We start from the raw sequence: 22,577 nt of genomic DNA on the forward strand, positions 1-22,577 counted from the left end.
CATTGCAGCATAGTGATTTGAGTGTATTGTTCGAATGTCAATCAAAGCGGGATGACAAAGGTTGTTCAAGTAAGCTTTTTTCGGCCAATGAGCAAGGTTGCGCTTCATTTTATGATCTAAGTATGCTATCACCTGCGCGGTTGAAAGCCTACTTGGATCATAAAATGAAGCGCAACCTTGGTCAATGCCCCAAAAAAGCTTACTTGAAGAACCTTTGTCATTGCGCTTAGATCGACAGTCGAACAATACCCTCAAATCGCTATGCTGCGATCACTACAACAAAGCAGTAGATTAGCGACAACCATATTCCGTCGCTAATCCGTCGCTACACATGTTAGCGACGAATTAGCGACAACAAGGCGACAGTATGCTTACTTCGCGAATATTTCGACGCTAACTGGCGACGAAATTATTTCGTCGCCAGGTCCGTCGCTAATTGCGACGGACTAACGAGCGCTATATTCCGTCGCCAATCCGCCGGTACTAAATGGTGACCACGGCTTGGCGACGCATTTACTTCCGTCGCTATGCCGTCGCTAGATTTATATGAATAGCGACGGATGGTTCCGTCGCTAATCTGTCGCAAACACGAAAAAAAAATTTAAAAAATTTATTTGAAAATTAAATACCGAGAACTGTACAATTTATATTTCCTGTACAATTTATATTTCCTGTAAATAAAAAACAAACCACACAAAAAATTTCATATAACAAGAATCTACAACAATTAATCGTTCCATCTTAAAATTAACAAGTTTAATTATTTATAATTCAACAATTACAATTAGGAAACATAAAAAAATAGAACTTCTTCAACACAGTTCGCTAATCATCGCCAAGATTTTGTGCGTCTTCTTGTTCATTGTCTTTATCTGTCCCTTCAGCTCCACTATGCTGATTATCGCTAGCAGCCTACACAAGAAAAGAACAATCAGTATTGATAAACAAAATATAATGAAATAAATTACACACTATATGTGATTCTATCATGTGCTCATGTGTGATCTAAGGCAATAAAAAAACTCTATATGAGATTCTATCATGCTCATATGTGCTCTAAGGCGGACAAAAAGTTATATATATATATATATATATATATATATATATATATATATATATATATATATATATATATATATATATATATATATATATATATATATATATATATATATATATATATATATATGTGATTCTATCATGCTCATATGTGTGCTAAGGCAGTCAAAAAATTGAATATGTGATTATAGCATGTTCATATGTGTTCTAAGGCATCTAAAAAAACTCTATATGTGATTCTACCATGCTCAGATGTGCTTTAAGGCAGGCAAAAAACTATATATGTGATTCGATCATGCTCGTATGTGTGCTAAGGCAGTCAAAAAATTGAATATGTGATTATAGCATGCTCATATGTGCTCTAAGGCAGGCAAAGCAACAAAATTTATATGTGATTCTATCATAAATGATATATAGCATGTTCATATGTGTTCTAAGGCAGTAAAAAAACTCTATATGTGATTTGTGCATGCTCATATGTGTGCTAAGGCAGTCAAAAAACTGAATATGTGATTATAACATGCTCATATGTGTTCTTAAGCAGTCAAAAAACTGAATATGTGATTATAGCATGCTCATATGTGTTCTAATGCAGTCAAAAAAACTTTATATGCGATTCTATCATGCTCATATGTGTTCTTAGGCAGTCAAAAAACTGAATATGTGATTATAACATGCTCATATGTGCTCTAAGGCAGGCAAAAAAATTTATATGTGATTATAGCATGCTCATATGTGGTCTAAGGCAATAAAAAAACTCTATATGTTATTATAGCATGCTCATATGTGCTCTAAGGCAGGCAAAAAACTCTATATGTGATTCTATCATGCTCATATATGCTCTAAGGTAGGCAAAAAGTAATATATGTGATTCGATTATGCTCATATGTGTTCTAAGGCAGGCAAAAAAACTTTATATGTGATTATAGCATGCTCATATGTGCTCTAAGGCAATAAAAAAACTCTATATGTTATTATAGCATGCTCATATGTGCTCTAAGGCAGTCAAAAAACTGAATATGTGATTATAACATGCTCATATGTGTTCTTAGGCAAACAAAAAGTTATATATGTGATTCGATTATGCTCATATGTGTTCTAAGGCAGGCAAAAAAACTTTATATGTGATTATAGCATGCTCATATGTGCTATAAGGCAATAAAAAAACTTTATATGTGATTATAGCATGCTCATATGTGCTATAAGGCAATAAAAAACTCTATATGTTATTATAGCATGCTCATATGTGTGCTAAGACAGTCAAAAAACTGAATATGTGATTATAATATGCTCATATGTGTTCTTAGGCAGTCAAAAAACTGAATATGTGATTATAATATGCTCATATGTGTTCTTAGGCAGTCAAAAAACTGAATATGTGATTATAGCATGCTCATATGTGTTCTAATGCAGTCAAAAAAACTTTATACGTGATTCTATCATGCTCATATGTGTTCTTAGGCAGGCAAAAAAACTTTATATGTGATTATAGCATGCTCATATGTGCTCTAAGGCAATAAAAAAACTCTATATGTGATTATAGCATGCTCATATGTGCTCTAAGGCAGGCAAAGCAAAAAAAATTATATGTGATTCTATCATAAATGATATATAGCATGTTCATATGTGTTCTAAGGCAGTACAAAAACTCTATATGTGATTTGTGCATGCTCATATGTGTGCTAAGGCAGTCAAAAAACTGAATATGTGATTATAACATGCTCATATGTGTTCTTAGGCAGTCAAAAAACTGAATATGTGATTATAGCATGCTCATATGTGTTCTAATGCAGTCAAAAAAACTTTATATGTGATTCTATCATGCTCATATGTGTTCTTAGGCAGTCAAAAAATTGAATATGTGATTATAACATACTCATATGTGCTCTAAATCAGGCAAAAAAATTTATATGTGATTATAGCATGCTCATATGTGGTCTAAGGCAATAAAAAAACTCTATATGTTATTATAGCATGCTCATATGTGCTCTAAGGCAGGCAAAAAACTCTATATGTGATTCTATCATGCTCATATATGCTCTAAGGCAGGCAAAAAGTTATATATGTGATTCGATTATGCTCATATGTGTTCTAAGGCAGGCAAAAAAACTTTATATGTGATTATAGCATGCTCATATGTGCTCTAAGGCAATAAAAAAACTCTATATGTTATTATAGCATGCTCATATGTGCTCTAAGGCAGTCAAAAAACTGAATATGTGATTATAACATGCTCATATGTGTTCTTAGGCAGGCAAAAAGTTATATATGTGATTCGATTATGCTCATATGTGTTCTAAGGCAGACAAAAAACTGAATATGTGATTATACCTGAGAGGGACCTGGAATCGAAGATCCCCTATCCAGAACAGCGGCCTTGATCTCATTTCGGAGAAAGGGGGCGACAGTGTATTGAAAGTAGTTATTCCGTGATTCATTAACGATCTGACGTACATCATCACCGAAAAGAATAGTCGGCTGCTTGGAGCTTATGTCGGCACAAGAAGTCGGTGAGCCATAACTGGAAGAACCAATAACTGGTGAAGTGTTCATATTACTCCCAAACCCGAACACGCGACCTTTTTTGGGTTCACCTGCTGCAGTCACCCATGCTGTAGGATCAAATGATGGATGCTGAGTAGCGTCATCGCCATATCGCTCTACCATCTGTTGCTCATATGCCTCCTACAAAATAATGTTTAAAGTATTCATTAATAATTAATGATAACATTATGATAACTTGCATATATATTGCAATGATTATTAATAGAATTAATACATACCGTTGTCGTTCTCGCCTTTTCTGATACGAAGACTCCCGTGGTCTTCCGTTTATGTGTTTGTACAAACACATCTTTATATGGTACACTGCCTCCTTTTTCTGCTTCCTGCGAAGTTAAATAACAAAAGATTTAGTACACAAGTTTGCAACAATACTTATAAAATTAATATTATATATTAATGAGTTACCATTTTCTTCAGGTGGCTCCCAAATGTCCTAAATCCACCTGTGTGTAGATGGGCTTCGGGCATCTTTGATCGATTTTGTGCAGCCTTCGCAGAGCGATTTCTAAATGCATCTCCCGCCCACTTATCGCACATTTCATCCCAGTAATCTCTCCTGATAGTAATAGGACCATGGCCCTTCCACAGTAATGGATCATCTACTACGCCAGATGCTTTTTTTGCTGCACTCTTCATAGTGTGCAGCATGTCTGCAAATCGATTGGCAGCCACCTTCTGCCACACCTTCCTTGCATCATTTTCTTCCACCGTAGTTGCGAAACGATTCGAAGCCTATAAATATTTTCAGAAAGTTAGTAGACATTGCTTAAATAAATAAAATATGAAACACATTAACTATGAGGAACAACTGTATACCATGAATGAGGACCACAATCTGTCTAACACCTCCTTTGAGTACTCTTTCCATTGAGCAACTGATCCTGGTAGATGTTGAAGAAGTGAATTCCTAATCTCCCGTACTACTTCTTGTGGCTCAAACCTCGTGCTGCACATGAATTGTTACACAGTAAATATCAATATAAAATATTTAAAAGATATGCAATAATTGAAAACAAAATACTTACGGTCGATTATCGATATACACTATTTGAATGAGTCTTCTTGTGCCAGCCTGAGAAGACCCTGTTTCCTGTGTTGGCTGTTGACTTGTGTGATCAACTGGTGTAGGTGGGTCGTGTACAGGCGCAACATCATCTGTAAAAAAATACATTAGAAATTCTCAGAATGCGCATTTGAACTAATCAAGCATCCAATTAGTTATATGATATACCTATCACAGGAGCCCGTGAAGATGAAGGCTGAGCCTGGCTACTACTGGATGAGCGACCACTATAACCTCCACAAACCATATTCTAACAAATAACATATGCCATACAATACATTCAAATAATTCACATCAAGTATTACAATGCATTCAAGTCATTCACATCAAGCATTGCAATGCATTCAAATAATTCAAATCATTCACATCAAGTATTGCACTAATTCAAATCATTCGTTGCATAAATTATAATACATTCAAATAATTGAAATCATTGACATCAAGTATTACAATGCATTCGAATCATTCGTATCAAGTATTACAATACATTCAAATAAAATTTTTAATCATTCACACCAAGTATTGCAATACAACTCACATCAAGTACTGCAATGCATTTAAATAGAGGTTTGTAGTATAAGATTTTGCTCACTAGCTTGAGAATTCTTTCTCGTCACTAGTTTGACTTTCTTCTTCTTCTTCTTCTTCATTGTTTGCCCATCCACTTGGTACATTATTTGGATCACATTCCTCTATGAATGTTTCATCGGCCAATGAAGATATGACATGCATATCATGCGCAACATCGTGACCATAAGCGAAGTCATAGACATCATCTGATTGATAGTAATCGCTGTCTTCAGCTAACTCATCTTCCTGTAACTGATCATACTCGGGGTATAGTTTGGATTTCACCTTGCAAACTGCCCACCATTCATTTCTATCTGACTTTTTTATACTCGGATATGAAGTATAATAAACTTGTTGAGCTTGCGAGGCTAAAATGAATGGTTCATATGTTTCAAACCTGGATTTATGATTCACCTCCACAATGCCTGAAGCTTTGTCGAGTCTTGTTGCAGTTGGATCAAACCAATGACACTTGAATATCGTAACGCTGTTATTCATGCCTAAGTAAGTCAACTCCATTATTTCCTCTATAACACCATAGTAATCATGTTCATTTTCACCGTAGCTGCTACCCTTGACACACACGCCACTATTTATCGTTGATTTGTTTATACCATAGTCTTTTATATGAAATCAATAACCATTTACGATATACCCGTTGTAGCATTGCACAACTTTGGTAGGACCATTTTCTAAATCACATATTCCTTGATCTTTAACATCACCATGGCGAACCTACGCACAGACATAAACAATGATTGTGATCACGATCAATTAAGTAACTTAGTGTTGTTTATAAGTACAAAATTTATGTTAGCTTCTTTACCAACTGTTTCAACCACTCCACAAACTTAGTTTCACGTTCTTTTTGTACTTTTGCATCAGTGGGATGTGAAACTTCACTTTGCAACTCCAGATCAAATCGTCTGCAAACCACAAATACTTATATTACCGAGTCATGTATCCACATATAGAACATAAAAGGATTTATAATTGAGTTGCATATACATATACTTACTCGATGTATGGGTCGATCGCTGAGCAATTAAAAAGAATATAGATGTGTGTTGCATCTTGCTCTTGATCTGTCAATAGCCTTGATCGGCAACTACCAAATGCATGCCCAAGTGGTTGAAATATCGCCAGCTTGTCAGCTACAGTTACTTGTTCTCCATCATCGTTACGGGGCGGGCATGTGTAACGTGTTGGAATATGAGGTTCGAAGTACATAGATGAGAAATTTGAAATCTCTTCTAAAGTGTACGCCTCACAAATAGAGCCTTCTACTCTGGCTTTATTACGAACCTTTTTTTTAGGTCGAACATGCATCTGACAATAATATATATTTCAATTTTTAAATATCTGTCATTAAAGAGACAAATATAAAAAAACATATACCTTTCAAATGGGTACATCTATCGATATTACACAGGGCCACCAACCCTTAGTTCATATGGCAGATGTATGATCAAATGTTCCATAACATTGAAAAATGCTGGCAGAAATATCTTTTCTAGCAGACAAACAGTGGTGATGACAAAATCCTCGACATTCTTTACATCTGATACAACAACCTCTGATGCGCACAATGTTCTGAAAAATCCGCTCAACTCAGACAATACCCCCCATATAGGTTTGTCTAACATATCATGGAATGCTAGGAGTATCAATCGTTGCATAAAGATATGACAATCATGGCTCTTCAACCCATATAACTGTCCATCGTCAATCTTCACAGCCCGAGCAATGTTAGAGACATATCCATCTGGAAATCTCAGTTGTCTCAACCATTGACATACATGTTTTATTTGATCAGGTCCGAGCAGGTACTTCGCCTTTGGTTTCAGTACTTTGCCATTATACTCTTTGAGTTCCAATTCTGGTCTTTTACATATTAATTTTAAATCCATACGGGCCTTCGGATTATCCTTCGTTTTTCCTTTAATATTCATTACTGTATTTAACACATTATCAAACACATTTTTCTCTACATGCATCACATCCAAATTATGTCGTATTAATAGGGTCGACCAATACGGTAGTTCCCCAAAAATAGATTTTTTCGTTCAATTGTGATCCTTCCCAAATCCACGGAAGGGTGTAGGACTGCGGGCATCAGTTAATACATCTGGAAAGTATCGCAATCTTCTTAGAATCTCTATGCCGGACAATCTTGAGGATGGACCTTCCGTTTCAGTTGTGCCTGCTTTAAATGCATTCTTTTGACGTCGGAACGGATGATCGTTGGGTAGAAATCGACGATGGCACTCAAACCAGCAAGGCTTCCTTCCATGCCTCAATCTAAAAGCTTTGGAATCCTCCATGCAGTACAGACAAGCCAACCTCCCATGTGTGCTCCAACCAGATAACATACCATATGGAGGGAAGTCACTGATTGTCCATAGAACAACGACCTTCATGTTGAAATTTTGTTTTTTGTGGGCATCATACGTGGTAACACCGTCATCCCACAATACTTTTAATTCATCAATCAATGGCCTTAGATATACATCAAGATTTTGGCCAGGTGAGGTTGGACCAGGGATCAACAGAGACAAGAAAAGATTTGGACGTTTCATACACAAGCTTGGTGGAAGGTTGTATGGAGTTACAAATACTGGCCAACATGAGTATGAAGTTGATCTACCCCTAAATGGATTAAATTCATCTGTACATAGATCGAGTCTAACATTTCGCACTTCCATTGCGAAGTTCTGATGAGTACGATCAAAGTGCTTCCAAGCTTCAGCGTCAACAGGATGCGTGATCTTGTTTTCATCGTGTCGAACTTTATTTGCATGCCATCTTATGTGTTTAGCTGTCCTTGAAGACATATACAATCGCTGCAATCTAGGAGTGATAGGAAAGTAGCGGAACGACTTGTATGAAACTTCCTTTGATCTCGTGCTACCATTGCCTCTTGTCTTTTGCTTGAACCGAGGATGCCCACATGACGGGCATGATATGTTGTTTTCCTGATCCTTGAAATACAACATGCAGTGATTTGGACAAGCATTAATCTTTTTGTAACCCATACCTAGAGCGTTGATCATAACTTTCGCATGATAGAAATTTTGTGGCAATTTTTCATCTTTGGGCAACATACTCTTCACAATCATGCACAAACGGTCAAAACATGATTGACTCAAATTATACTCGGACTTCAAATTCATTAGTTGAAGAACTGCAGACAAGATAGTGTGACTCTCACAACCGTTCCAAAGTGGCTCATCAACATCTCTAAGTAAATCATAAAATCTACTAGCTGCATCGTTTGGTGATTCTTCATCTACGACAGTTCTTACATCACTAGAACTCATAGCAGAACCCAGTTCTGTTCCTGCGGCATCAAATATCAAATCCGTATATGGATTATTGTGCACCACATTCACCCGTGCATCAAAATCGTTTCTAAATTCTTCTCCATGAAACATCCAGTTCTAATAATCACTCACAAAACCCTTCCTGTATAGGTGATGTCTAACGCTATGAGGTTCTACAAATCGATTATTCTTACAAATCTTGCAAGGACACCTAATCTGACCTGTAGGATCCACTGTACTGACACTTGCCATTGCAAATTCAATAAAACTGTCAACACCATCCATATATTCATAAGATAACTCATTGTCCACTATCCTACGGTACATCCATTCACGGTTTGCAGTCATTCTGTCGTATGATGTTACGAATAGTATCCTAACGAATTAAAAGAAAACAATCAGAATGCTACGATGAAGAAAATATCAAATTTATCATGCAATATACTATGTCAAACAATAACAAGAATTTTGATGCATGCATTAATAACTTAATATTTTCATGTGCAAACTATTAATGACACGATACAATCATTTGAAGCATGCTTTTATTATAAAATTTTACATGGAAGTCAAAATCAAATTGAAAGTAACTACATGCAAGCATGAATACAATTACATCAAACATTGCAATACATCGTAATCATTCATATCAAACAAATGGCAAACATGTACCTGCAGCAAACACACTTCAATATCTCACTAACTACTACCATGCTTAGCATGAACTCCATACTCCAAAAATAAGAACACTTCCATATTCATACATTAAAATCATGCTCAGCATGATCTCCGAACTCCAACAAAGCAACCCTAAATATCAACAACTAAGTGAGTGTGTGAACAATAAAGTGTTACATATAATAAATTAAATAACATGTGATATGCTTGCATCACTTACTCACCACGGGTATTTACCCGATTTGCATTGTTTTTGTCACTTACTTACCACGGGTGGCGGGGCACAAGCGAGTCCCGTTGAAAAATCTGCACAAAAAAACACTGTTTTAAAATGAAGTCACCACGAAAAAAAAGCGGGTCGACTCCCTTATGGAACATAGGGGGTTAACCCCCTTACGGAACGTAGGGAGTTAACTGACCCCCTGTTCGGGCAGCGGGTCGCCCCCCAGCCTGTTACGCAGGTGGTTAACCCCCTGCCGGGGTCGACCCCCTGCCCGGGTCGACCCCCTGCCGAAAAGGCAGGGGGCAAGGGTCCCCTGCCGAAAAACGCAGGGGGTTAGCCCTCTGCAAGAAACACAGGGGGTTAACTCCATGCCGGAAAACGCGGGGGTTAACCCCCTGTCAAAAAACGCGGGGGTTAACCCCCTGCCGGAAACGGCAGGGGACGCAGAGGGTTAATCCCTTGCGTTTTTCGATAGAGGGTTAACCCCCTGCCAGAAATGGCAGAGGGTTAACCCCCTGTGTGAACCGGGAGGGGGTTAACCCCCTGCCGGAAACAGCAGGGGGTTAACCCTCTGCGTGAAAACGGGGGTTAACCCCCTGTCGGAAACGGCAGGGGGTTAACCCCCTGCGTGAAAATGGGGGTTAACCCCCTGCCGGAAACGGCAGGGGACGCAGGGGGTTAATCCCTTGCGTTTTTCGACAGGGGGTTAACCCCCTGCGTGAACCGGGAGGGGGTTAACCCCCCTGTCGTACCCCCTGCCGGAAACGGCAGTGGGGTTAACCCCCTACGTGAAAACGGGGGTTAACCCCTTGCGTGAACCGGGAGGGGGTTAACCCCGTGCCGTTTTCGGCAGGGGGTTATCCCCCTGCCGGAACCGGGAGGGCGTTAACCACCTGCCGAAAATGGCATGGGGGCGTCGGGCATCCTTTACCTTTCTTCGGGCGGCGAACGTTGGGACCGGCGGACGGTGGGACCGGCGGACGGTGGGACCGGCGGACGGTGGGACCGGCGAACGGCAAACGGCGAACGGCGGGAGCGGCGAACGACAGGAGCAGCGAAAGAAGAAAAGGAAAAGCTGCCTAGGATTAGGGTTATTCGAAAGTTAGCGACGGCTTAGCGACGAATTAATTCCGTCGCTAAGCCAACGTAAAATCAAATTTACGAAAACAGCGGTGGATTATATTCTGTCGCCACATCCATCGCTAAATAGCGATGAACTAGATTCCGTCGCTAACATCGTCGGTAAATGGTGCGATCGTAACGACAAAACAGTCCGTCGCTATTTTCATAAGATTCATTAATTATAGCGACGAATATTTGTCGCTCGCTAATCCATTGCTAACTAGCGACGAAATCTTTCCGTCGCTAATGTTCGTCGCTAACAACGTATTTTCTTGTAGTGGATGCCATATATCGCTAATGAACGATAACCACAAATCGCCATACAGCGATGCCATCAATCGACGTCCTGCAGAAGCAAAAAATCGCTATCTATTGATTTAAGCAAATCCAACCACGGACCGCAAGTCGTCAGTGACAAATGACTATAAACTCAAAAACAAATCCGGCATTGTGGAGATCGGGGCATGCAAAGAGGCATGACAACTAAATTAATGGCCCACACGAGATTCCTGTGTCACCTCCAATTGCCTTTTGAAATCATTATTGTTATCCTGTGAAAAGTTGTATCCATATATTATAAATAAAAGGCTACTCAATGTATCTTTTCTCTTTCTCACTTCATTTCTTAAGAGGTAAGTCAACCTCTTCATCTGGTATAGGGGGAACTTTGTTCGCTTTAACAGTGGAAGTGCAAGTGTGAGTGGTACTCTACAATTTCTCACAATCGCTATGTAGTTCAACCCGTGGGTTTTTTTTTAGATCCGTGGGGTTATTATCAACAAACGTTCATTATCAATTTATACTAGTATCGTTTAACACCGCAAATCGGCGTTGACTAACACCCTTTACAAAGGCCAAGTATTGCTGCACAAATCGCTATTCAACGATAACCACAAATCGCCATGCAACGAATGTGAAGTCGAATTACTCAGTTACAACGGATAACAATAAATGTTTGATTTGTCGTACAGTATTCATTGATCATGTTGGTTGAGCAGTACATCTTTTAGGTCATAAATAGTCGCATGAGTACTAAAAGCTGTGTTTGTCTTCTACTTCGTGAACCAACAACAATCAAACCGACGGTTCCTTCATAAACCTGGAGATCTGTCCTCCGACATACAAAGTTGTGGTCGGTGATGCAGACGAAGACAACTACACGACCAACAATGGCGAATCATGGGTATATTGTCTACACATCGTCTACATTTTTATCAAAATCCGTCTGTTTCATGCCGTTTTTTGCGATTTGTGTTTTGTGTACTGTATAATGTAATTTCAATATCGTTCGTTGCAATGTCCGCATTCATTTCAGTCGAACATCCACCAACGAAGTTGGGCAAAAACTTAGTCAATCACTCCTGGAGGACATCAACCGAATGCAGAGTGAATTCGCACAATACAACATGATCAGTAATTTTGTTAGTATGAAACTAGTAGTAGTTGTCTATATACGTAAGCCATGTGTACGTCCGTTAACAACAACATATTTGTTGCAAACAGACTATATCCGATTTCGTCAGTTATATTAAAAGCAGCGCACCAAGCCAGACTGTAAGCGTTGTAAGCCCGTATTTCATGGTATATCGGTTTTATTTTATGTTGTTTTCCGTTATTGATTTAGTCCAATTGATTCGTATGTTATCGTTAGTGTTAGCAATGTTTGGGTTTGCAGACTATCTTACGCTGTTTGCCATACTCTAGTGGATTTCAAGACGACATACCTTATTGGGTTAACAATAATCACTGCAGAGACCTTTTGTCAAGTGAAAAGGTAAGCAAACAAACCTAGAGTGCAATATTACAGCATAACAAGTGCTAACATCATTTTTTTGATCTATTTGCAGATATTGATTCCTACACTATGGCAATCTGAAAAGCATTGGGTCTTATACGTGATGGATTTACACGAAAAACAACTATGGTGTTACAATTCGTTGGAAGTTGAAAGTGGTCTACGGCTAGACATTTCCCATCTCGTAAGTTTCAATATGTATGTGAGGAACAAGTCGTGTACTGGGGTCATGAATTTAATGTCGGTCGCATTATTCTCAGATCAGTTTCCTCAAAGCCATTTTGGGAGTCAATGCTAGCGAGTGGATCTATTGCACAACATACAATGCTCCTTTACAAGATAATGGTGTTGATTGCGGGGTATTTGTAATGAAGTACATTGAAGCAATATACAATGGTGCAAAACCCTGTTTCGACGCTGTATGCCATTTCTTCGCCTCTGTCATTGGGGATTAAGTGCATGTCTATTGCTTCTACTTTACAATATGTTTTTGCAGGTTGATATACCCGGATTCCACGAAGAACTCTGCAAAAAATTGACGTCCTTTCTAATTGCGGAGGAGAAAGTGAAGAAGGCCTCGCGAGCATCTAAAAGGCTTGTAATTGATAAAAGATGTGCGCTCAACCGGCGTGGTTGACAGTCGCTGAGTGAGACTGCGATGTATTTTAATGAACAAAGACTTCTAATGTTCGAAATGATAATATTCAACATCGCTATGAAATGTTGTATGCTTAAACATCGCTTTATTGCTGGCATATGAAAAAAGTGGTGAATAAGGGACATTAATGTAGCTTTCGTATTTTACGAATAGTACAAAGCGATACGCTTAGTGGTCTACCGTCAACTACACTGCTACCAACATGAAAACTTGTGAAAGAATTTGAAAATTTCTTAAATTTTAAATGATGTTTCCTTCAATTATGATCTTGCAGACATATGAAAAAAGTATAAATGGATACGACAACTGCGTCAAAGCCGCCTATATGCAGGAATTATCGATTTGTCTGTTCCTTATTCGCGAAGCAAAGTGGAAGTGTGTGTTGTGTCATTCAAATATTAATGAAACGTCCTATCACCCTCCGTCAGTTTTCAAGTATATACGTCAGTTTCATTAAACCAAAAGCAAATCTTCAGTAAAAATGCACTCCGCATTAATGAAATTGAACAATGTGGGGGCTATTCCAAATATTAATCAATGCAATTGGACCGAATTTTTTGATCTCAAATAAATCCAAAAGTACGTCCACACGCGTCCCAAGAAATCGCCTTAGGCGTACCTTACCGTAGGTTCAGCAATACAGCGATTTCTGAGAACAAACCTTTCTTATTGATAAGTTCACTGAATGCGATTTTTAGAAATATCTTTCTCCGTACAATATTTTTTATTACTGAAGAACAACTTCTACCAGCATTGGTTATGCGTATACGACACAAAACTATTTTTTATTACGATTTACATTTCGTAGAACACCCGTCACCGGAACGGCGGCTCCGCTAAGACCTCCTTGCTAGGGAGAGGAAGACGACGTGGTGGAGCTTCTGTTGGCCATCCTCAGCGCGACTGCACCGACTGGGTTGCTGTCGAGGAGGAGGGCGAGAACGGTGATGACGGAGCTCGTTAGGTTGTACAGACAGAACAATCGATATGTTTCACTTCACATATTTTGTCTGCCGTTCTTTTTAAACTCAATCAATTGTTCGCATATTTCGTCGCGTATTTCCGGCATAATATCCTGCAACAAAACATGTAATGTAAAACAAATATATAACAGGAATAAACAATAACATCGGATACAAAGCTCATACAGCGTGGAAAGTAACTTCTATTCCATTGTATATTGCTTCAATATGCTTCATTACGAATATGCCACAATCGACCCCATTACTTTGTAAAGGAGCATCGTCAGCACAGAGCAACATCCACTCGGCAATGTCGACACCCATAGCCTTGTTAAGGAATCCCGCCTGTGATAAAGGGATAATATATTACACTCCGGTCCACCTCGAATAGCTATGATTCACCTATGGCCACAATCTTACCAAATGCATAGCGTCGCGTTCTACGCCACTGTGGCAGTCCAATGAGTTGTAGCACCATAGTTGTTTTTCCAGAAAATTCATCTCGTATAGGACCCAATGGTCGGGATTTTGCTAGAGTGTAGGAAGTAAAATCTGTGAATCAAAAAAATAATTTCTCATTCCAGAGACATATCGTGATGGGGATGTTACGACTAAACCTCGGAGAAGAGGTTTGTTCACTTACCTTTCCAAATTTTGAAATGTCTAGGCACTCATCATCGCTGTTCCAACAAGGTAGTGCATCTTTGAATCCAATGCTGTATGGCTTTCGCCGGACGTACATCTGTTGCACGAAATAGTAAGATTTAACCACCAAGAAACTTGAGTACGTAATAAAAACAAACAAAACAACAGCGGAACAACCATACCATGAAATAAGGGCTGATGATGCGTACTGTATTGCTCATTGGCTTGCTTTGGATGTAATTGACAAAATCACACATTGTCTGGTTGCACAAATTTACGAACTTCAAAACATACAAACCGGAACGACCTAGAAATTGATAGTGGTTAAATACTTACAAAATTATTGATAGTGTTCCCAACTGCAAATTCATCTTGCATCTGCTCGATGTCATCTACGCACTCGTCAGGGCGTTGCCGCCCAACCTTGCCTGTGGATGTTGAACTGAGTGCACCATGAGCGTGGAATTCAGGATTCGACAATGAAATTATTGTCTACAGTAAACAACAATAGTCCAAATACGACATAAAAAGGCAAATGTTGACTAAACCGCTCAGGCGTTTCAAAAAATGTATGTCTTAAGCGCTAATGCTGGTACTGTGGATGTGGTTGTCTTCTTCTTCGGCACCGTGCCTGGCCCTTTTGCTCCCATCGTCCTCTCTGTTGCCGCCGTGCCTGGTCGTTTTGCTTCCATCATCCTCTCCGTTGCAGCCGTGCCTGGTCGTTTTGCTCCCATCGTCCTCTCTGTTGCCGCCGTGCCTGGTTGTTTTGCTCCCATCGTCCTCTCCATTGCCCCCGTGCTCGGTCGTAGTGCTCCCATCGTCTTTGGCGCAGTGCCGGGTCGTATTGCCCCCGTAGTCCTTTCCTTGGACGCCATGGCTGGTCGTACTGCTCCGACTGTCCCCTTCTTCGGCGCCATGCCTGGACGGAGATATCGATGACACCTTTGTAACACAGATACGGAAATGCCGTCCTCAGTCTAATACAAAGGTAAAGTGCTTTAACGTCCCGCCCTTTTCCGAAAACATCCCGCTAATTAAATGATTGCGTTTTAAATAAATAAAAATACGTCTTTTCGCATGCCGCCCTTTTTTCGATAGCTGCCGCCAAATTAAATGATTGCGTTCGAAGTATTTAAAAATACGTCTTTCCACAAACCGCCCTTTTTTTTGATAGAAATAATTAAAAATACGTCGTCTCACATGTCAGAGTTTTTCGGAAACACCCCGGAAATTAAATTATTCACTTTTAAATAATTAAAAACCCGTCGTTTGTCGGTCGCATTATAACAAGCTTTTAGGTATGAATAATCTTTCACGATTATTCTATTGATTATCGTATATGTATACATCGATATATTCATGCAACATACTTTCCTCAGCGATTTTTTAACAACAAACCCCTTTCTTATCGCTATTGACTGTTATCATTTACGTCGTCAGAATTCGTTAAATTATTGTTCATGAATTACATCGTCAATCCTTTTTGCGATATTCTTTCGAGGCGGAGACAAATACAACGATTGCTAAACAGAAATGATAGATCTTAGCGATGCCAGAGAGGTTAGGCAATGCCACGATTTTTGAACAAACATCTATTTTCGATCTTAGTTTATTTATTACCGAGATCCACAGACGAAAAGATGTAATAAGAAAGAATTAAACAATAAAAGAATGTCACGTTACTACAACTCATTATACAATTACAAAAAAAAACCTAGCGTGATAAAAATGAAAATCTAGGATTTATTCCGAGGCACTTGACGAATTAGATGAAATATCATAGACTTGTCTCTCACTTTTTATTTGTGCACTGTCTATCCTGCGTGGCATCTTCGTTGCAAGACCTTTATTAAGAAAACTGGTCATCATCTCTACCACTGAGTTCAATTGAATCCCCATAGTGCTTACTTCTGCCCTTAATTTCTTATTCTCCCTCTCCATAACTTCGAACCTTGCGGTAGAGACAATGTTCTCTTTTAGAGCAAGTGTTCGCTCTTTCTCGCGCTTTGTTACTGAGGGACTAGTTGTAGTAACCGAAGAGAGACGACATTTTGGTTGTAGAGGCTGGGCTGCAACATGAGAAGATGCAGTTGGGAGGCATGGGTTCACAATTTTTTCAATCTTCAGATTTCGCCGCATTGGTTCCCAATACCTTTCGAAATAGAAGTGATCAAATTGTCGTCCTTCATGATCATACGATACGGCAGGGAAACCACCTTAGTTCCAATTTAATAATTCGTCTCTGTAGCGATCAGGCCAATTCACGTTCCTGCCCCCACCACTATTCATCTTCCTTCTCACTTCCAAAGGCTTATTTGGGATAGACTGCCCCAAGCCAGATTGTAGGAGAACTCGACTACCTTGCTGTAACTCAGCTTCAAAATAGCAGAATAGCCACAAATCGCGGTCAGACAATCTAGCAGCCTCCGCAACAATGTCTTCATCATCGTCCTCCCCATCTCCATAAGGTCTCCACAAAACCTGTACATTGGTAATTCTTTTTAATAACGAATGACAAATATATTAAAATTTATTTACGCATGATATGACAACAACGATATGTACTACGGAAGACAATCCTACAACAATGGATACTTAAGAATGCTGAACATTACAACGATTTATAATACTCAATGGTAAATGCTGACGCGATTGTAAACAATTTTAGAACGTTTACCTCGTTTAGTTGCAGCTCATCTAAAATGGACTTAGCATTATAAACTGCGACGTTTATTCTAGCCCAGCGACCGATCTTTGGAAAACCACAAATCGGAGGGCCACAACGTGGACGCAATGGGATAATATGTTCCAAAGCTCAGGCCTAACAAAAACAATATTATTAGTAACACCACAACCTGCAATGAGATTGTTCTACAATTACTAAGTATGTAATCAACAAATACCTGAACAAATGGCCAAAATCCACCAACTGTTTTCGTACCGTTACTCGCATGGTGGAGTTGACTGTACAAGTGTGCGAGCATAGCGGCACCCCAGGCATAGTTGTCGACTTCGTCAAAGTCTGCCAGGTACTGCAGCCACATGGAACTTATTCTCGAACTAGAACAATCGGAAAATAATGTAAGACCAAAAAAATATAAAAGGAAGCTACGCAACTCTTGGTCAGCTATTTTAGATGCACAAGTAGCGGAGTGGCCTTCCCATTTATTACGAAAAATTGAGACCTTCATTGATGTGTAATTTATTTCACCAGAAATACATTAACTCCATTCGTCCATCGACATTCCTAACAGGGCCGTGCATTTCTCCCTTGCGTTATAGTTTGAATGCCGTAACAGGACAACACTGCCATCGCACTTAAGGCCAGTGATCCTCGCCACATCTTCTAGAGTCATGGTGATCTCAAAAGAATCAAACTGGAATGTGTTCGTCTTATCATTCCATTTATTTACCAGGTGGGTTGTGGTATTCCAGCAAGTTTCAAAATATTGCTGGTCCAAAAGGCCACCGAAGTGCATATTTCGTAATCGGTCCTTCTGATATGCACTCAGCTGACCATACCACGACAGAACTACAGGACATTGACACCGACCTCCGAGCTTTTCACCTGGTGCTCTACTTCTCTTGTGAACTCCCTGTAACACAAAATAACATATTATTCATACCAATTATAATTTAGTTCCATTTGTACTTATAAATACTATTCTACTAACTGCTATAAATAATATTGGTTGCAGACAGACTATCACAGTAATCGCTATACATATTAATACCTAACACAATAATCGCTATACCAAAATCGCTAAACATGTTATTAAATCTCCACAGACAGAACGAATATATTTACCTTGGTCGCTATTTTCTCATGTTTTCCATCCAACCTGGGACTTTCTGGTGGGTCCACTGCCTTCAATTGCCTTTCAATCTCCATCTTTACCGGCTCCACCATCGCATGCCTTTCTCTCGCCTTCCTTTTCTCGCCCTCCTTCTCCATCCTTTCTCTATCATTCCTTTTCTCATCCTCCTTCTCCTTCCTTTCTCTCTCCCTTTTCTCCTCCTCCTTCTTCTGCTTCCTTTCTCTCTCCCTATTCTCCTCCTCATTCTTCTCCTTCCTTTCTCTCTCCCTTTTCTCCTCTTCCTTCTTCTGCTTCCTTTCTCTCTCCCCTTTCTCCTCCTCCTTCTTTTGCTTTCTTTCTATCTCCCTATTCTCCTCCTCTTTCTTCTCCTTCCTTTCTCTCTCCCTTTTCTCCTCTTCCTTCCTCTGCTTCCTTTCTCTCTCCCTTTTCTCCTTCTGCATCCTTTTTCTCTCCTTTTTTGCCTCCTCCTCCTTCTCCTTCCTTTCTCTCTGCTTTTTCTCCTCATCCTTCTGCTTCATTTCTCTCTCCCTTTTCGCATCTTCCTTCTGCTTCTTCCTTAACCTTTCCTGCACTTCCTCCTCCTGCTTCTTCCTTTCCCTTTCCTTTTCTTCCTCCTCCTTCTCCTTCCGCCGCCTTTCTTTCTCTTCTAGTTCTTGTTTTTTTCTTTCCTGAAACTCTTTCTCCTGCTTCTTCCTTTCTCTTTCCTTTTCTTCTTCCTCCTCCTTCTCCTTCCGTTGCCTTTCCTTCTTTTCCTCCTTCTCCTTCTCCTGCCTTTGCATTTCCTTAGCTTCCTCAAACTCCTTCTCCCTCATTCGCCTTTCCTTTTCTTCCTCATACTGAGGAATATTATGTTCATTCTTTTCCTCCTCCTTATTCATTTGCCTTTGCCTCTCCTCCTCCTTCTTCAGTAGCCATGCCTTGTTAAACATTGCACTGCGCTCCAAGTCTCTCCTCTTACATTGTGCCGCAGTTTCATCCACTAAATAGCTAACATAACTTTGAAACTCCTCCGCATTCTTCTTCATCTTTTCCCTCTCCCGTGCGTCAATCCTCCGCCTTCTATTTATATTCTCATCAATATTTCTTGCCTTTGCCTTCATTTCGTAATCCTTGTTCTGCATCTTTCGTAATTCAGAGTTCTTCCTTTGGTCCGCAGCCTCGATATCTGATGGATAATCCTCCGCATAATACGATTCCAAGGCTTTTTCCCTGTCTTCATCGTTCTCAATCTTAAGTATATTTTGGTATCTTTAAAAAACCTTAGATAGATGGGACTGGCGGATCACTTCTCTAATAGACAACCCATAGAACGACGGAGTATCTCTAATCTGATGAGGCGCAGACATTGCTAACCTGCACAACACATTACACGATCATCATGATTAGAAATCGTCGAAATATTTGGGTTCATAAGAAACAAATCGTTGTATAAGAAGCAATCTTCATATTAAAGAAAGAAACCTTACACGAAACTCACCGAAACAATGAGAATTTGGATATTCCAACTGTAGAGTAAGCAGTGGTAACAACTAATACGCAACAGAAGGTGGTTATTATGTTGCGGTTGCGCGTAAGACGGAAACAGATGCTTTGAAACAGAGGGAAAGGATGCTCCGATGACTCCAGATGAAAGCAACGAATCTCCGGTAGAGTGCTTAGAGCGAGAATGGATTGTTTTGAACTATTTGAATCCTACAACATAACGCTTGCTACATACGCAAACTCTGCGGGCCGTTTTGGCGCGATAACGATGGAGGGCAATTTTGTCCTTTTCACGAACCGACGGTTTAGTTTTCTAGAAGGAGGGCATTTATGTCCGTTCGAGGAAGATGAAGCGAATGGCGGTAAAGGGTACTTAAGTCTTTGTTGCGGCACCAAATTACGATGCAGTATGATGGGGACAGTCATCGGGATCCATGCCGGTCTGGATCTTATACGTGGCGCTATTTGGAACCCCCGAACATGAGATCTCAGTACCGGCCCTGTTCGGGGGGGGGACATATAACCTGCTTTGGGTTCCAATGGCTTAGCTCGTTTCTCCTTAACAATGGTTTTGTTGGTTGGACCCGACTCATTCAATGGACGTCCCAACCAATGCCAATGATAGGATAGAGGAAAGAGTCAAGCATGACAAGACTCCTACAGCTAAGACAAGTCTGAGATCAGATGAGGCAAAGAGAGTTCCCGAAGGTGATAAAGACCCCATCTTGATATAAACTCTTACACACAAACCAGATGAGGCAAAGAGATTTCAAAAGGTGAAGACCCCATTTTGGTAGAAACTCCCACACACAATGGACGTCTGGATTGTGATAAGAAACAGTGGAAGGATAGAGTTCGTTAAGGACTAATCCTTCTCACATGTAACCTCTATTTTTTCTATTTAAGAGAACCTCTCATCTATGAAAACGTGTGTTGGTCAAACCACGTTAAATTCTGGCATTTGAACTTTTTCTTTCTTTTTATCCATATTCTTTTTTTAATGAAATATGATATATTTACTTATTTCTCAAGGCTTCAGTACCACATTTGTTTGCAAGTCTTAAATAGATCCATAACTACACTGTGAGGTTTAAGTTGGATCTGGAGCCAAAACCAGACCGCATTTGAAATTTGGATATTTCATGAGGCTGTGTTTGAAAAGATCCATATCCTAGTTATTTGTATCCATACTTGTCACAGGTAACCGGATATCTAAAGATCTAACTTTGAGTCCAACTTTTTTATGGGGCAGTTGCAAACGCTAGAAAGCAGATCCATGCCACTTTCCTTTCTTTAAAACAAACATGACATTTGCAATTCTTGCAGAAAGCAAATGAAAGGAACTAAAATCCTTGCAGATTTGCCTTCTTTGACATGCAAACGCACCCTATGGCTCTTGCTTGGAAAGGGCCAAGCTTTTATGATCGGCCATCTCTGGGAATTTGTTGGTTTGTGTGAAATAATCAGAATGGAGCCCTTGCTAAGAATTCAGAATAAAGAATGGCTTATTTTGCATACCAACTGCTTGATGAAATGCTGTTGTATGTGCTATCAAGGCTTATTTTTGCATACCAAATTATGGTTTTGTCAAAATGTAGAGTTGAGGATGGCATTATGGTATGATGGTACTTTACCAGTTTTGTTCTCATGTTGTTAACTGAACGGTTATCACCCCTCCTAGAACGTCAACTATAGTCCACACTTAATTACTTCTTTATGCACACCTCCATGCACCTTTTCAACTTGAAAATTTCACCCTCCCCTTAGAAGAACAATTATATTTGTACCAACCGGGGCTCCACTTATCTGGTAGGAGCAGCTAGTGCACGTCACCTTGTGTTGGCACGTTGCAGGTTCAAAACCCAATGGTATAGTTGTATATCTGGTAGGGGTCTGCCTAACCTCAGCTTGCATTAAAAAAATACCCAGTTATATTTAAGTTTATATACATCAAAAGGAACGTTTAAACCTGTCTTTGATGATATATTGCGTGACCTTTTTTTAGTAAAAGGGTGACAGCGTGAGAAAATTAAAAAATAAAGCCAAGGTTGTATTGCTGCCATGTTACGAATTCTGTTGCTTTTGGGAATTCAGAGTGGCAAGGCAGTCTCAGATGCAAAAGAATTGTTTTGTATTCAATGATCCAACCTGCAATACTTACATTTTTAACAGCTATTTTTCATTAAAAAAACGTGATTTTATTTTTTTATAATTTTGTTTTTATTTCTTTATAAAACTTTTTTTATTTTTGATAATTTATTGTTGCCAATATTTTACCAAACATTGTGAGCTTTTAAAAAAAATTAATTCCTCGTAAGATTTTTCGCTGCCAAGAATTGTCATTTTAAACATTTTGTCACTAAAACAGAAGGAAGAAAAAAAGAAAAGAAAAGTGATCTTCATCACCATGCACACACAAAAATGGTCCTCTAGCTGCATCACTCGGCATACCACCAAAACAACAAACTCGTGCTAAGTAAGCATAGATTTCTTGACTCGGGGCACTCAGTCAAGATTTTGTTTGGGATATGTCCGAGGCTCGGTCCTGTATAAGTAGGGATGTAAATAGTTAGGATTCGGACAGGATATGATGTGACCAATACCATATTCAACT

General features: G+C 39.4%; 1 protein-coding gene across 1 annotated transcript in view; it reads right to left on the minus strand.

Moving 5' to 3' along the window:
* Positions 1-783: 783 nt before the first annotated feature.
* Positions 784-22,577, minus strand: part of LOC149822119 (putative BOI-related E3 ubiquitin-protein ligase 3) — a 165,834-nt gene continuing 144,040 nt past the window's right edge. Inside the window, exon 5 of the mRNA XM_089980775.1 lies at positions 784-912. The gene's annotated coding sequence lies outside the window, so the exon portion shown is untranslated. The remainder of the gene's footprint in view (positions 913-22,577) is intronic.

This window comes from Nuphar pumila, chromosome 11 (genome assembly GCF_984573655.1).
Source record: "Nuphar pumila chromosome 11, dmNupPumi1.hap1.1, whole genome shotgun sequence".
In the NCBI taxonomy this organism is placed as follows: Eukaryota; Viridiplantae; Streptophyta; class Magnoliopsida; order Nymphaeales; family Nymphaeaceae; genus Nuphar; species Nuphar pumila.